The sequence below is a fragment of the Hemitrygon akajei genome, chromosome 30, assembly GCF_048418815.1.
Source record: "Hemitrygon akajei chromosome 30, sHemAka1.3, whole genome shotgun sequence".
NCBI lineage: Eukaryota > Metazoa > Chordata > Chondrichthyes > Myliobatiformes > Dasyatidae > Hemitrygon > Hemitrygon akajei.
Genome location: NC_133153.1, coordinates 35,798,813 through 35,814,164, shown reverse-complemented (window position 1 = coordinate 35,814,164; position 15,352 = coordinate 35,798,813). Strand labels below are relative to the sequence as shown.

At 43.5% G+C, this 15,352-nt stretch overlaps 1 protein-coding gene across 6 annotated transcripts in view; it reads left to right on the top strand.

Annotated features, from left to right (window-relative positions):
• The window catches only part of LOC140718618 (membrane progestin receptor gamma-B-like), a 122,809-nt gene that overhangs the window by 27,246 nt on the left and 80,211 nt on the right, over positions 1–15,352 (top strand). Inside the window, exon 1 of one of the 6 annotated variants that reach the window (XM_073032592.1) lies at positions 12,515–12,745. The exons of 4 other annotated variants lie outside the window; for them this stretch is intronic. The gene's annotated coding sequence lies outside the window, so the exon portion shown is untranslated. Of the gene's footprint in view, positions 1–12,514; positions 12,746–15,352 lie in introns of those variants that run through there. One more of the 6 variants, XM_073032595.1, reaches the window with a different exon arrangement.

Genomic DNA, 15,352 nt, shown 5'->3' with positions numbered 1-15,352 from the left:
TGGTTCAGCACAACACTGTGGGCCAAATGGCCTGTTCCTAAGCTGTGCTCTTCATTGTTCTATGTTCACTTCCTCTGGTGAAGGTACCTGAACATTTCCTCATTTTCTTCTTGACAGATTCTGTTTGCTAAAACTCCTGCGAACATTTTGCAACATTAAATGCGATAGTTAGATACAAGCTGTTGACTCAATATAGTTGCCAAGAGGTTTGCCAATTGCCTTTGGCAAGATACATTAAGGTATTGTAAAAGTTAACTCTGCAGGCTTATTGCTGGATGATGAGAATATTATTTTTCCCACTGACTGAGATTAATTTGTAACTAACACAGAGTTAAGCTATTAACAGAATTTCAGTATAACTAGAAATAGTTTGTCTGACCTTTGGAAATTATTCTACTTTCTCTCCTTAAGTAGCAATGTGTGGAATATTACATTGCAAAAACAGGAAAATATTTAAACTTGTCGTAAACAGAAGCAGAGTGAAACCGTAAACACAAGAGATTCCGCAGAAATCCAGAGTAACACATGCAAAATGCTGCAGGAGCTCAGCAGGTCAGGCAGCGTCTATGGAGATGAATAAAGAGCCGACATTTTGACATTAAACCCTTCTTCAAGACACTTCCTGAAGAAGGGTCTCAGTCCAAAAAATGGATTCTTTTTTCCTCTCTATTGATAGTACCTCCTCCAAGATGACCACAAACTTGTTGTAGGGTTTGGAAGCTTGCATGCCTCAGTGACCCGGAGAGCTACGTCGGCTGGAGTCAGGGCTTTGTGCTTTGACGCTTGGTAGGGTCACCCATGCCAAACAGGTCAAAGGACAGAGGCCAGACTCAGTGTGGTCCACCAGTCCTCCAAGTTCTGGGGTTCAGCTCAGGGCTAACGACCTTGACTGGTAAAACTAAATTGTTATGGAAACAGCAATGACAAATCATTCTACAACTGAGCCTTGCATGATTGACAGTACTGAAACTGAGAGGAAGTTACTGAAATGATGAAGGAAGCTCTGAAAACCATCAGAGATGGAGGACCTTCATTGCTGCCTTAAATGAGGGGCACAATGGGCAGTAGGTATACATAGTACCTGACTACTGAGTTCCTCCAGTATTTTGAGTGTGGAACTGTTCCGAAAGTTTGCTAACAGGAAAGTATAGTCTGAGAAGAAGTGTCTTGTTTTGATGTTGAGTTTGTATTGAGCAGCACCCCGCTTTCTTCGAAGTTTGTGTAAATTCGGCATATCATCTAAAACTTTGCCAAACATCTCTAATGCACAGTGGACAGTATCCTAACTGGTTCCATCACAGCCTGCCATGGAAACACCAATGTCCAGAAAGGGGAATGTCTACAAGAAGTGATGGATACAGCCCGGTCTCTCGACCAATGGGCATGAGAGCTGCCATAAGAAAGCAACATCCATCATCAAGGCTCCCCAACATCCAGGTCACACCTCAAAAAGGTGGTGTCCATTACAAAAGAACCCCAGCACCCAAGACATGCCCTCTTCACACTGCGACCGTCAGGAAGGAGGTGTAGAAGCCGAAGGACACTCACTCAATGATTCAGGAACAGCTTCTTGCCCATTGCTATCCGATCTCTGAATGCACATGAACCCATGACCTCACTACTTCTTCTTTCTGTTTTTACAATACTTGATTAATTTAACTAATTAATATACATATATACACTTACTGTAATTCTCAGTTTATTTTCGATTTCATGTATTGCATTGTACTGCTGCCACAAAGTTAATAAATTTCACAATTATGCTGGTGATATTAAACCTGATTCTGATGCCCTGTCCTTGTTATTATCATCAAGCAGGAGGTACAGAAGCTTCAGGTCCCACACCACAAGAGTCAGGAAAAGTTATTACCCTACAAGCATCAGCATGGATAACTCCACTCACATCAACTCTGATTGATTCCACAAACTATAAACTCATTTTCAAGGACTCAACAGCTCATGTTCTCAGTATTATGTATTTGTTTCTCCTTAATTGCACAATTGGTCTTCTTTTGTTTGTCAGTCTTTGTGTGTGTGTTTTTTCATAAATTCTATTGTATTCCTTTGTTTTCCTTTGTAAATGCCTGCAAGGAAATGAATCTCAGGGTGACACCGCCTCAGTGGCCACTTTATTAGGTACACCTGTACACCAGCTCGTTAATGCAAATATCTAATCAGTCAATCACATGGCAGGCTCGCAATGCATAAGAGCATGCAGAAATGGTCAAGAGGTTCAGATCAACCATCAGAATGGGGAGGAAACATAATCTAAGTGATTTTGATTGTGGAATGATTGTTGATGTCAGATGGGGGTGGTTGGCATATCTTAGAAAGTACTGGTCTGAGATTTTCGCGCACAACAGTCTAGAGCTTACAGAGAATGGAGCAAAAAATTTTTTTAAAACATCCAATGAGCAGCAGTTCTGTGGCAAAAACACCTTGTAAATGAGAGAGGTCAGAGGAGTATGGCCAGATTGGTTCAAGCTGACAGGAGGACAACAGTAACTCAAACAGCCATGCATCATGGCAGTGGTGTGCAGAAGAGCATCTCTGAACACACAGCACGTCAAACACTGAAGTGGATGGGCTCCAACAGCAGAAGACCACGAATGTACACTCAGTAGCCACTTTATTGGGTACAAGGGGTATCTAGTATCAGGGCCACTCAGTGTATTGCATCGTAAGTCATGGCTGTAATGGTGATCACAGGTAACCTCTCGTGAAGGGGACCCATCAAACCTTCATTTCCCCAACATGTTTAGGAAGGTTTCTTTGTTGAGTCCTAGCCGCAAACATTCTGAATGCACAACATGGTGACCCTTGAAGTGGACGAGCTACAGATGCAGAAGACAACAAACTTACACACATTAGGAGGTACCTAATAAAGTGGCCACTGGGTGTATAGGTACTTTGGTAATAATTTGCTTATACTGTGACAGTTTTCATAATGGAGAAGGATATCTCTGTTTCACAGTGAGACTTGGATCCTGTGACAAGCAGCGTGTCCATTCATCCGTTCGGCCACTTACCTCTGCAAGCAGCCAAAGTACTACACCTGCCCACTCACTTCCTCCCTCACTTCCACTTGGGTCCCGAAACAGTCCTTCCAGGTGAGGCAACACTTCACCCGTGAATCTGCTGGAGTTGCCTATTGTGTCTGGTGCTCCCGATGCGGCCTCCTCTACACTGCTGTGACCCCTAGTAAATGAGAGACCGCATCGTCGAACACCTCCACTCCATCCACCAGAAGCAGAATTTCCCTGTGGCCAAACACTTTAATTCCAATTCCTATTCCCATTTTGACATATCAGTCAAAGGCCTCCTCTTGTGCCAAGGAGAGGCCACCCTCAAGATGGGGGAACACCTTATTTTCTGTCTGGGTAATCTCCAACCTGATGGCATCAAGATTGATTTCTCCTTCCAGTAATGTTCCCTCCGCCTCCCCTCTTTTTCTATTCCCCACTCTGGCCTCTTACCTCTTCTCACCTACCTATCACCTCCCCCGGGTCCCCTCCTCCTTCTCTTTCTCCTATGCTCCAATCTCCTCTCCTATCAGATTCTTTCTTCTCAATGCACTTTTTCTACCCACCAGGCTTCACCTATCACCTTCTGGCTAGTCCTCCATCTTTTTATACTGGCCTCTTCCAATTTCCTTTTCCGTACTGAGAGAGGGTCTCTGCCCGAAACATTGACTGTTTATTCATTTCCACAGATGCTGCCCGTCCTGCTGAGTTTTCCAGCACTTTGTTTGTGTTGCTTAGCATCTTCAGGCTGGCAGGTTTGGGCGAGAACATGGGCATCAGATAGGAGGGTGTAGTTGATCAGCCGTGGAGGTGCATGCTAGGGGGCCTTAGAGCCTGTTACGTTTCCTACTCATTTCCTGGATTAAAGGGCACGAGTTATACGGAGAGGTTGAACAAAGTTCCTTTCTCTGAAGTGTTGAGGCCAAGGAAAAAATCTGATAGAAGTTTATAAAATTATGAGGACCATAGACAGGGTAGGCAGCCAGAATCTTTATCCCAGAGTCAAAGTGTCAAATGTAGCTTAAAGTGAGAGGGGTAGTTGTTTAAAGGGAATGCGTGGAGAAAGATATTCTTAAAGATTAGCTTTATTTGTCACATTTACAGCAAAACATACAGTGAAATACGTTGTTTGCATCAAATCAAATCAGTGAGGATCGTATTGGGCAGCCTGCAAGTGTTGCCGTGCTTCTGGCCTCAAAATCGCACGTCCACAGCTCACTAATCCTAACCCTTACACTTTTGGAATGTGAGAGGAAACTGGTGCACCAGGAAAATACCACATAGGGAAAATGTACAAACTCTTTAAAGACAGCAGCAGGAATCGAGCCCCATTCTTACAGCTGGTGGACTAACATTAAAAATTCTGAACATCATTGTTACTGTGGATCTCCCGGTTGCCACACACTTCAACTGTGCTTTACATTCCCATTTGGATATGACCATACATGGTCTCCTCTACTGCCATGATGAGGCCAAACTCAGGTTGGAGGAGCAACACCTCATATACCGTCTGGGTAGTCTCCAGCCCCTTGGCATGAACATCGAATTCTCCAACTTCCGGTAATTCCCTCCCTCTCCCTTCCCCCATCCCACTTTCACTCTGTCTCCTCTTCTAGCTGCCTATCACTTCTCTCATGATTCTGCCTTCTTCTACTACCCATAGTGCTTTCCCCTTAGATTCCTTCTTCACCTTTCCTGCCTATCCCCTCCCTGTTTCCCCTCCCCCACCCCTTGATCTTTCCTCTGATTGGTTTTCCACCCTCCGCCTACATTCTTTATGTGGCCCCTGCCCCCTCCTTCTTCAGTCCTGATGAAGGGTCTCAACCCGAAACGTTGACTGTTCATTTCAACGGATGCCGCCCGACCTGCTGAGTTCATCCAGCATGTTTGTACGTGTTGATTTGACCACAGCATCTGCAGTGTACTTTGTGTTTATTGTTACTGTGATCTTGCTATATCTATTTAACCATTGCATGGAGCATAGAACAGTACAACAGAGGAATAGGCCCTACCACCCATCATATCTGTGCCAACCATGATGCCAATCCAACTATTCCCATCTTCCATCAGAGGTTTTGTACCCCTCTGTTACTTACCTGCACAATGTGGCTGTCTAAATATTTCTCAACCATTGCTATTATATCTGCTTCTACCATCTCCACCGGTAACACATTGTAGGCACCTTTAGTACTGTGCAAAAGTCTTAGGCATATATATATATATATATAGCTAGGGTGCCTAAGACTTTTGCACAGTACTGTAGTAAGTTTATGTATTGCACTGTACTGCTGCAAAAAAAGGCAAATTTCATGACATATGTGAGTGATGATAAATCTGATCCTGATATGGGTCTCTACTGTGGACTGAGAATGGGAAGGGGGCAGGGAAAGAGGAATCAAGGGGGAAAGGGAGAGGGGAGGTAGTGGAAAGCAACAGAAAGACGTTCTGTAATGATCAATAAACCGATTGCTTGGAATCAAATGACCTTGCCTGGCATCTCAGAGTTGGGTGTGTCTGCAACTGCACCAACCCCCCTGCCCCCAGCACTCCTTCTCTACCACCTATCCAATACCCCTCCCACGGCACTCCACCCTCGCTATTCCCAACATCCATTGGTTCTGCCAGACTTACAAACTAGCTGTCCAGTCCCACGTTGACAAATACAGTACTATGCATAAGTCTTGGGCACCCTATCTATCTATCTATCTATCTATCTATATATATATATATTCACACACACACACACATATACACAAGACTTTTGCACAGTACTGCACTACCCCCTGTGTTAAAACAACTTCTTTGTAAATCTCCTTTAAACTTTATCTCTCTCATCCTCAGCCTAAGCCCTTTAGCATTTGACATTTCCACCCTGAGGAAAATATCTATGCTAATCAGTATTTCATAAAATTCTATCAGGTCATCCCTCAGGAGACTTGGTAGTATGTACAGAATAGAGAGAGAGAGAGATTGAGTTGAAAGTTAGGGTTTCAAAACTCAAAACTACAAATAATTTAAAATTTTAAAAAGGCATAAATAATCATTCCATCTTGGCTTTCCAGCAGTGTCAGGGTTCATTGTTTTGTTTGTCAGTCTTTGTTTATATATAGTTTTTCAGAAATTCTTTTGTATTTCTTTATTTTCTGTAAATATCTGGAAGAAAGTGAATCACAAGATAGTATATGGAAATATATATGCACTTTGTTAATAAAATTTATTTGACTTGGTCTTTGGCTAATTATTTTTCCCTTCCTGTAGATGCTGCCTGAGTTACTCAGTATTTGTTGGAGTTTCTGGTTTTATTTCATGTCAGGCATCTGTGGTGTTTTACTTCTATCTCATTCTTTGAATTACAGCAATGTTCCAAATGTGCTTAATTGGCTGCCTGACACTCTGAAATCTGAAAGAGGCATGAAAAGTATTGAAAAAACTCAGTGCAGTTTCTTCTTCCGCGAGTTTGTAATTGCATCACAAAGGTTACTATCCAATCCAAACCCAACCAAGCTTGTATAACCAGCTAGTCTGCTTTTAACTTTGTGACTTATGTTCTGTGCACAAGAATGTGGCTCATCTGGTAGAATATTTGAGGCTCATCGTTTCATTCAGCCATTCTTGTCTGGCGCGTGGTGTCAGGATTGGTCTCCTTTCGGATTAACCGGGTCACGGTACGAACGGCCCTTGTATTTTACGAGGCCGAGTGGCTATCTCGGCGTTCAACCCAGCATGGATGGAAAGCGTGCCTGGGGGTGGGGGGGCTGCCGACTGGGTTCGAACTTGGGAGCTTCGCTTCCGAAGTCCGTCGCTGATGCCTGTTTGAGGCTAGGACTCAGTAAAGAAACGTTCCAAAACACGATGGGGTAATGGACATCAGTTGGATGGGACACCTTCTGTTTAGTTTGCTCTGATGACCATTAGAGCCATGGCTTACAGTGCAATATACTGAATTGCCTTGTCGTTAGATACCTCTTGTACCCAATAAAGTGGCCACTGGGTTTACGATCATGGCCTTCTGCTGCTGTAGGCCATCTGCTTCAAGGTTCGATTTGTTGCGTGTTTGCATGAATGAACAGGTGTACAGGTGTCCCTAATAAAGTGGCCACTGAGTGCATCATGTTCAGGATGTCACAAAGAATCACATCACTTCTCCGTATTTTTGTAGATTATGCCCTAAACTCACAAAATGTTCCCAGTAGATGAGTGCGGTATTGTTAGTTGTAACACGTACTAATTTGAATTGCAGTTGCCTTCCTGTCAGCTTAAACCAGTCTGGCCATTCTCCTCTGCCTTCTGTCATTGGTAAGGCATTGTCACCCATACAACAGCCATGCACTGGATATTTTTTTTTTGGTTTTTGCACTATTCTTTGTAAATTCTAGAGGCTCTTTTGCGTTTTTGAGATAATCAGACACCCCCTCTGGCACCGGCAATCATTCCAGAGTCAAAGTCACTTAGATCACATTTCTTCCCCTTTCTGATATCTGGTCTGAACAGCAGCTGAACCTCTTGACCATGCCTGCATGCTTTTACACACTGAGTTGCTGCCACACGATTGGCTGATTAGATATTTGCATGAATGAACAGGTGTACAGGTGTCCCTAATAAAGTTGCCACTGAGTGCATCATATTCAGGATGTCACAAAGAATCACATCACTTCTCCTTATTTTTGTAGATTATGTCCTAAACTCACAAGATGTTCCCAGTAGATGAGTGTGGCATTGTTAGTTGGTTTAATTAAGAGCTATTTTGTAATTCTAATCTTACAATACCTTTGACCAACAGTGTCATGGGTAGGCCATAGTATCTGCAGTATTATTGATAAGTAAAAGTATGAAGAAATGAGACATTTGTCTGAGGTGATACACATGATAAGATATCTTTCAGTCAAGGGATGGTTGTTTTTAATTGCAGACTCATTAAAGCTTATTTTCTCTCCCAATGAAATGCCCTTAACTTTCACTGGGACAGAAGCATCCATTGCTTTTTCAGCTGTCTGTTCTTCACTGAGCAAAAAAACAAGCAGGATCTGATTGCCATGCAGTTTCTTTATTTTGTTGTCTATTCTGAATTAGCCTTGAACTGCCATGGGTGTTTCAGAGACAGTTGGCTTGTTAACTATCTGGAGTCACTTATATGTTAGAATGAATTTATGATTTTGTTATTTTTATTTCAAGATTCAAAATTCAAAAAAAGTTCAACATAAAGTTATTATCAATGTATATAAATGCCATCATATACAACTCCTGAGAATCATTTTCTTGTGGGCATATTCAATAAATCTATAGAATAATATCCATAACAGAATCAATGGAAGGCTGCCCAATTTGGGTGTTAAACCAAATTGCAGAAGACAACAAACTGTACAAATACAGAAACAAAGAAGTAATAATATATAAATACACAATAAATATCGAAAACTTGAGATGAAGAGTCCTTGATAGTGAGTCTATTGATGGTGGAACATTTCAAAGATTGGGCAAGTGAAGTTGAGTAAAGTTCAAGAGCCTGATGGTTGAGGGGCAATAATTGTTTCTACGCCTGGTGGCATGTGTCTTGAGGCTCCTGTACCTTCTTCCTGATGGGAGAAATGATATGTCCTGGATGCTGCTTTCCTGCAATACTGTTTCATGCAGATGTACTCAAAAGTTGGGAGGACTTTACCCATGATGGACTGGGCTGTATCCACTACTTTTGTTAGGATTTTCCATTCAAGGGCATTGTTGTTTCCATTCCAAGCTGTGATGCAGCCAATCAATGTACTCCCCTCTACACAAGTATAGAAGTTTGTCAAAGTTTTAGATGTCATTCCAAATCTTCGCAAACTCCCAAGGAAGTAGTGGTTTCTCCATGATTGCAATCAAGCACTAGACCAGGACAGGTCCTCAAAAAATAATAGCAATGAGGAAGCAAAGTAACTGTCCTTTCTGGCCCAATCTGCATGCGCCATCCATTTGCTTCACTGTGGCCAATTAACCTACTAACCCATAAGTCTTTGGAATGTGGGAGGAAACTGGAGAACCCAGAGGAAACCCACAATATCATGGGGAAAACATACAAACTCCTTACAGACATCGGTGGAATTGAAACCAGTCATTGGCGCTGTAATTATGTATGTAATTAGTTTTGCTACAACAAGTGTATGGGACATTGGAAAAAAGTTGTATTTCCCCATGGGGATGAATAAAGTATCTATCTATCTATCTATCTATCTATCTATCTATCTGTCTATCTATCTAATAGCATTACCCTAGTGGCTATGCCACCATGTGATACTAGAGAATATAAGAGCACCAGATGAACATGTATAACAACCAAATAGGTTTGCTTCAATAATTAGGCTATGTATTCTCTATCTGTAATAAATGAACTGAATTTAAATTCCTTAATTATAGAGTGAGTTGTGAAATCAGCACTAAATTATTCATGCAGGCATTTTGAACACTTAGGGTGTTGACTTAATCCCAATGGTGCCAGACACCAGTCATCAATTATGGCCAATTTAATTGAAGGCCTTGTACATTCTCACTGAGAAAACAAAAACTGATTCCAGCCAGAGAGAAAAGAAAAATATTAAAGTTCACTAATACCTTTTTTCAAGAGAAGAAATAATTACCAACACTTTGAACTAATGGTGTCAATGTGACACCATCACATGGGTCATGAATGAAGTCTAATTTGTAATTGAGGAGAAATTGAACGTTATTTTTAATAGACCTTAAAACCAGGCCTGTCAGAAAATGTTTTGAGGTCACAAGTATCTGTGAATCTTCTTGCATCTCGATGTTTCTTCATATCTCTTTAAAGGGACAGTACACACATGTCAAACATGGATTAAGCTAGTTAGCTATGAGCAGCTGGCATATATCACAAGTCCTGGTTATGCAACCACTGATGCCAGGCCGGCAACCTCTGAGGAGTATTGATAATGGCTGGGGTCACCCGTCTTGTAAAGACACTGCCCAGAAGAAGGCAATGGTAAACCCACTTCTGTAGAAAAATTTACCAAGAACAATCATCATCATAAAGACCATGATCGCCCACGTCACACGACACGGCACATAATGGATGAATGAAGCTAGTCAGGTAAAGGGATGAGCTTGCAACTCTGGCAGTATTAATGAAGGGGAATAAACAGTTGACATTTTGGGTTGAGACCCTTCATCAGGATGGACCACACTCCTCATCTCTGTTCTAAAGGGATATCCTTATATTGTGAGTCTGTGCCCCTGGTCCTAGATTCACCCATTATTGAAAACATCTTCTCCATCCAGGCATTTCAATTTTTGATAGGTTTCAATGAGATCCCCCGGCATTCTTCAAAACTCCATTAAGTACAAGTCCAGAGTCAGTAAATGCTCCTCAGACATTACTGGCATGGTAGCGTACTGGTTAACACAACACTTTACAGTTCCAGTGACCCAGGTTCAATGCTGTAAGGGGTTTGTACTTTCTCCCTGTGACCACATGGGTTTCGTCCAGGTACTCCAGTTTCCCCCACAGTCTGAAGACGTACCAGTTGGTAGGTCGTTGTAAGTTGTCCTGTGATTAGGCTAGTGTTAAATCAGAGGTTCCTGGGTGGCATGGCTCAAAGGGCAAGAAAAGTCTACTCCTGCTGTATCTCAAGAAATAAATAAATCAATAACCCTTTCATTTCCAGGATCATTCTCATGAATCTCCTCTGGACCTTATCCAATGCCAGCACATCCTTTGTCAGGTCATTGGTTTATTATGTGCTTTCCATGACCATGATTGTTCCTGGCAAATTTTTCTACAGAAGTGGTTTGCCGTTGCCTTCTGCTGAGCCGTGTCTTTACAAGATGGGTGACTCCAGCCATTATCAAAACTCTTCGGAGATTGTCTGCACAGCGACAGTGGTCGCGTGATCTGGACTTGTGATACGCACCAGCAGCTCATACGACCACCCACCAGCTGCTCCCATGGCTTCACGTGACCCTGATCTGGGGAAGCAAAGCAGGTGCTACACCTTGCCCAAGGGTGACCTGCAGGCTAGCAGAAGGAAGGAGCTCCTTACACCTCCTTTGGCACAGACCCCAGCACCCTATTAGATAAGGGGCCCAAATCGACTCATCCCTTTGCCCTCACAGGTGCTGTCTGACCCAATAGGTCTTCCCAGCAGTTTGTTTTCTGCTCCAGATTCCAGCACCTTCAGTCACCTTAATTTTTCTCAGATACCAATCACCTCCCTTTTTGATTTTTCTCCCCATAGCTAACTCACCTACTTGTAAATGAATAGCAATAGTAGGTACTTAAGTTAGCTGCTCTAGATAGCAGCCTTAAACAGAAGAGATTCGGAAGATACTTCAAATCCTGAGCAATACACACAGATTACTGGAGTAACACACCAAGTCAGACAGCATCTATGAAGAGGAAAAAAGAGTGATGTTTTAGGCCAAGACTCCTCATCGGGACTGGAAAGGAAGCAGGAAGAAGTCAGGATAGTAAGATGTGGGAAGGGAAGAAATACAAACTGGCAGGCGATAGGTGAGACCGGGTGCATGGGAATATGTCCTGAGGAAGGGTCTTGGCCGAAACATCACCTGTTCATCTATTTCCATAGAAGCGACCTGACCTGCTGATTTCCGCCGGCATTGCGTGTGTGTGCGTTGCTTTGGATTAGCAGCATTTGCAGATTTTCTCACGTTTATGAATGGGAAGGTGGCTCCGTGGAGAAGGGGGGGGGTGGGAGATGAAGTTAAGAAGCTGGGCTAAAGAAGAAGGAATCGAATAGGATGGGGTGGTGGACTATGGGAGGAAAGTAAGGTGGAGGGTCACCAGAGGGAGAAGATGGGCAGGGGAGGAGAAGAGAAGGGATGAAGGGCTAACTGGAATGGGGAATTTAAAAAGAGAGTAGGATGGAGGGGGAGAAATTATCAGAAGTTGGAGAAAACTCCAACTCGTGCCTTCGAGTGGGAGGCTACCCAGACAGAAAATGAGGTGCTTTTTCTCCAACCTGAGAGTGATCTCATTATGGCTGTAGAGGGGGCCGTGGCCCGGACACATCAGAATGGAAATGGGAAGTCAAGTAGTAATGGGTGGCCACCAGGCTTTTGCGGCAGATGGAGCAAAGGTGCTCGACAAAACGGCCCCATTTCCAGATCATTATCCAGTAATCTGTGCAGTTTTAATGGGCAGGCTCACGGCAGGAGAGGCTGGAGAAAAGGCAACAATTTTCTTTGAACCAAGCGGGAGTGCATAGCTTCAGGACAGACAAGGAGTTAATTTCCTCAGCAATTGCTGGTTTTTCTGTGCTTAAACTATTGCCCTTTAATCAAGGCGCAATGACTTTCATTATCTCATGCATTTTTTTTGCATTTGGAAGGCAGTCCATGCCATTGGGATGAAACCCTTTGACATGCAGTGTGACTGAGCCATGAAATGCTTCTGAACATTCTGACCGTCTGCGCTTGACCCTGGCACCAGCCTGAGCTGGTGGCAAGGTTGGAGGGACGTAGAAGGCTTGTGGACGTGCTGCGTCTCGACTGCTTTGCAGTGTGACCCCTGACTAAGTGTAGCTGTGAGCTGCAAAAACAAGAGACAAAGGAGAAGCTGTTTGCCGGGACTCGAGGTCTCGACGTAGATGACACACTCCAGTAAAGAACAGGCATTTGGCCAGGCACAAGTCCGCTGAAGCAACCCAGTACTCCATACGTTGGCACAGTGTGGAAGCTGTGGGATCTGTGGCCCTTTAGCAGCTTAACTTCTGGTAAGAGAAAGCGAGAATCTGAGAGCAAGAGAAAAACGAGCCTCTAATGGGTTAACATTCCTGAGAGATTCTGTTTTGAGATTTTCATCGTCCTTTGGACAGGTACATGGGTGGTAGGGGCATGGAGGGCTATTTTCTGGGTGCAGGTCGATGGGAGTAGGTAATTTAAATAGTTCGGCATGGACTAGATGGGCCAAAGGGCCTGTTTCTGAGCAGTACTTTTCCATGACCTTATGTATATCATTTCAAGAGGACTAGAATATAAAAGCAAGGATGTAATGCTGGACTTCATAAGGCATTGGGGTGACCTTATAGAGGTGTATAAAATCTTGAAGGACTTAAGTAATGTGAATGCGCAGTCTTTTTGGGGATCCAGAAGCTAAATAAGGCACTGGTCAGACTGAACTTGGAGAATCGTCAGAAAGGATGTCCTGCCGTTGGAGAAGGTCCAGAGGAAGTTCATGAGAATGTTCCCAGGACTGAAAGGGTTAACATACGAGGAGCATTTGATGCCTCCGAATGGAATTTAGAAGTATGACGGCGAGGTCTCATTGAAACCAATCGAATATTGAAAGACCTAGATAGAGTGGATGCAGAAAGGATGTATAGTGGGGAAGCCTAGGACCAGGGGGCAGAGCCTCAGAGTACAGGTTGTTCCTTTAAAACAGAGAAGAGGAGGATCGTCTTTAGCCAGAGGGTGGTGAATCTGCGGAATTCATTGCCACTGATGGTTGTGGAAGCAAAGTCATTGGGTATATTTAAAGCAGAGGTTGATAGGTTCTGGATTAGTAAGTGTGCCAAAGGTTACGGGGAGAAGGCAGGAGAATGGGGTTGTGAGGAATCATAAATGGGCACAGTAGCACGATGGTTAGCACAACGTTTGACAGCACCAGTGAACCAGGGTCATTTCCGGCTGCTGTCTGTAAGGAGTTCGCTCGTTCTCCCCGTGACTGTGTGAATTTGCTCCCGCTACTCCGGTTTCCTCCCACATAGGAAAGGCTTGCGGATTAGTGGGTTAGTTCTTCACTTGGGTGTATTTAGTTGGCGTTGGCTCGTTTGGCTAGAAAGGCCAGTTACCGTGCTATATCTCTAAATAAAATAAATCAGCCACGATCGAATGCTAGAACAGACTCAATGGGCCAAATGGCCTAGTTCTTCTGCTGTTTCTCATGGTCTTCTCTTGCTCAGTATCTTCCTCTTAAAGGGGCTGGGCAATATAGATTGTTTATCATGCTTTAATTTCTTAGCTCTGGCACTTTTCACCCACAGATGTAAATTCTTTTCCAAGCAGTTCTGTAAAATCGTGCACGACTGGTTTCCACTCCACAGCCATCGGCTGTGAGGCAAATGATATGCCCAACGGATTAACTATAAATAGCCAGGAGCCTAATAAGATGGTTGGGGGCAGACCGTAAGGTGATGCAGTCCTCACTCACTCTTTGTCACACACTCTCAATGTTTTAGGAACAGCTCCTTCCCCTCTGCCATAAGATTTCTGAACAGACCATGGACGCATAAACACTGTCTCGTTTTTGCTCTGTTTTTGCACTACTTGTTTATTTGTTAATATATTCTCATTGTAGCTTATATTTTGTTTTACCTATAGCACTGTATTACTACCACAGAGCGACAAACTTCACAACGTACACCCAGGGGCCACTTTATTAGGTACACCTGTACAGCTGCTCGCTATTGAATATCTAATCAGCCAATCATGTGGCAGCAACTCAATGCATAACAGCATGCAGACATGGTCAAGAGGCTCAGTTGTTGTTCAGACCAAACATTGGAATGGGGGAGAAGTGTGATCCAAGTGACTTTGAGTGTGGAATGATTGTTGGTGTCTGACGGGCTGGTTTGAAATTGCTGATCTAATGTGATTTTCACTCACGACCGTCTCTAGCACTTATAGAGAATGGTGCGAGAAACAAAAGAACATCCAGTGACGGGCAATACTGTGGGTGAAGATGCTTTGTTAATGAGAGAGGTCAGGGGAGAATGGCCAGACTGGTTCAAGCTGACAGGAAGGTGACAGTAACCCAAATAACCACGTGTTACAGCAGTGGTGTGCAGAAGAGCATCTCCAAATGCACAACATGTCGAATCTTGAAGTAGATGGGCTACAGCAACAGAAGACCACAGTCACACACACAGTGGCCACTTTATTGGGTACAGGATGTGGCTACTGAGTGTATGTCAGTGATATTAAGCCTACTTGTTTCTGCCACTCATTTCAGGCCTCTGTGTGCTCCTGATACCTGGACTTGAAATCTACAGTGACAAACTTGTTTCTCTTCTCCATCTTGAGTAGTCATGGTCTGGGGCGTTACGTCTTTGATATGGTCCATCTAACAGAACCATCTGGGTTGCAGATTGTCCTCAGTGCTGGGAATGCTGGCCCTGGGACATGATGTTAATATTGGTTCACTATTAACTAATGCTAATATAGGTTTCGATGGAGCTGGTGAAGCATGGCAGCACTTTACTGCCAGCGAACAAGACGACTAATTGCCCTATTAATTACACTTTTTCCAGACTACGTTCACTGCAATCCACAGTCTGTAATTTCCCTTTGGGAGTTGTGCTTTTGAACCGTCTGTACGACCT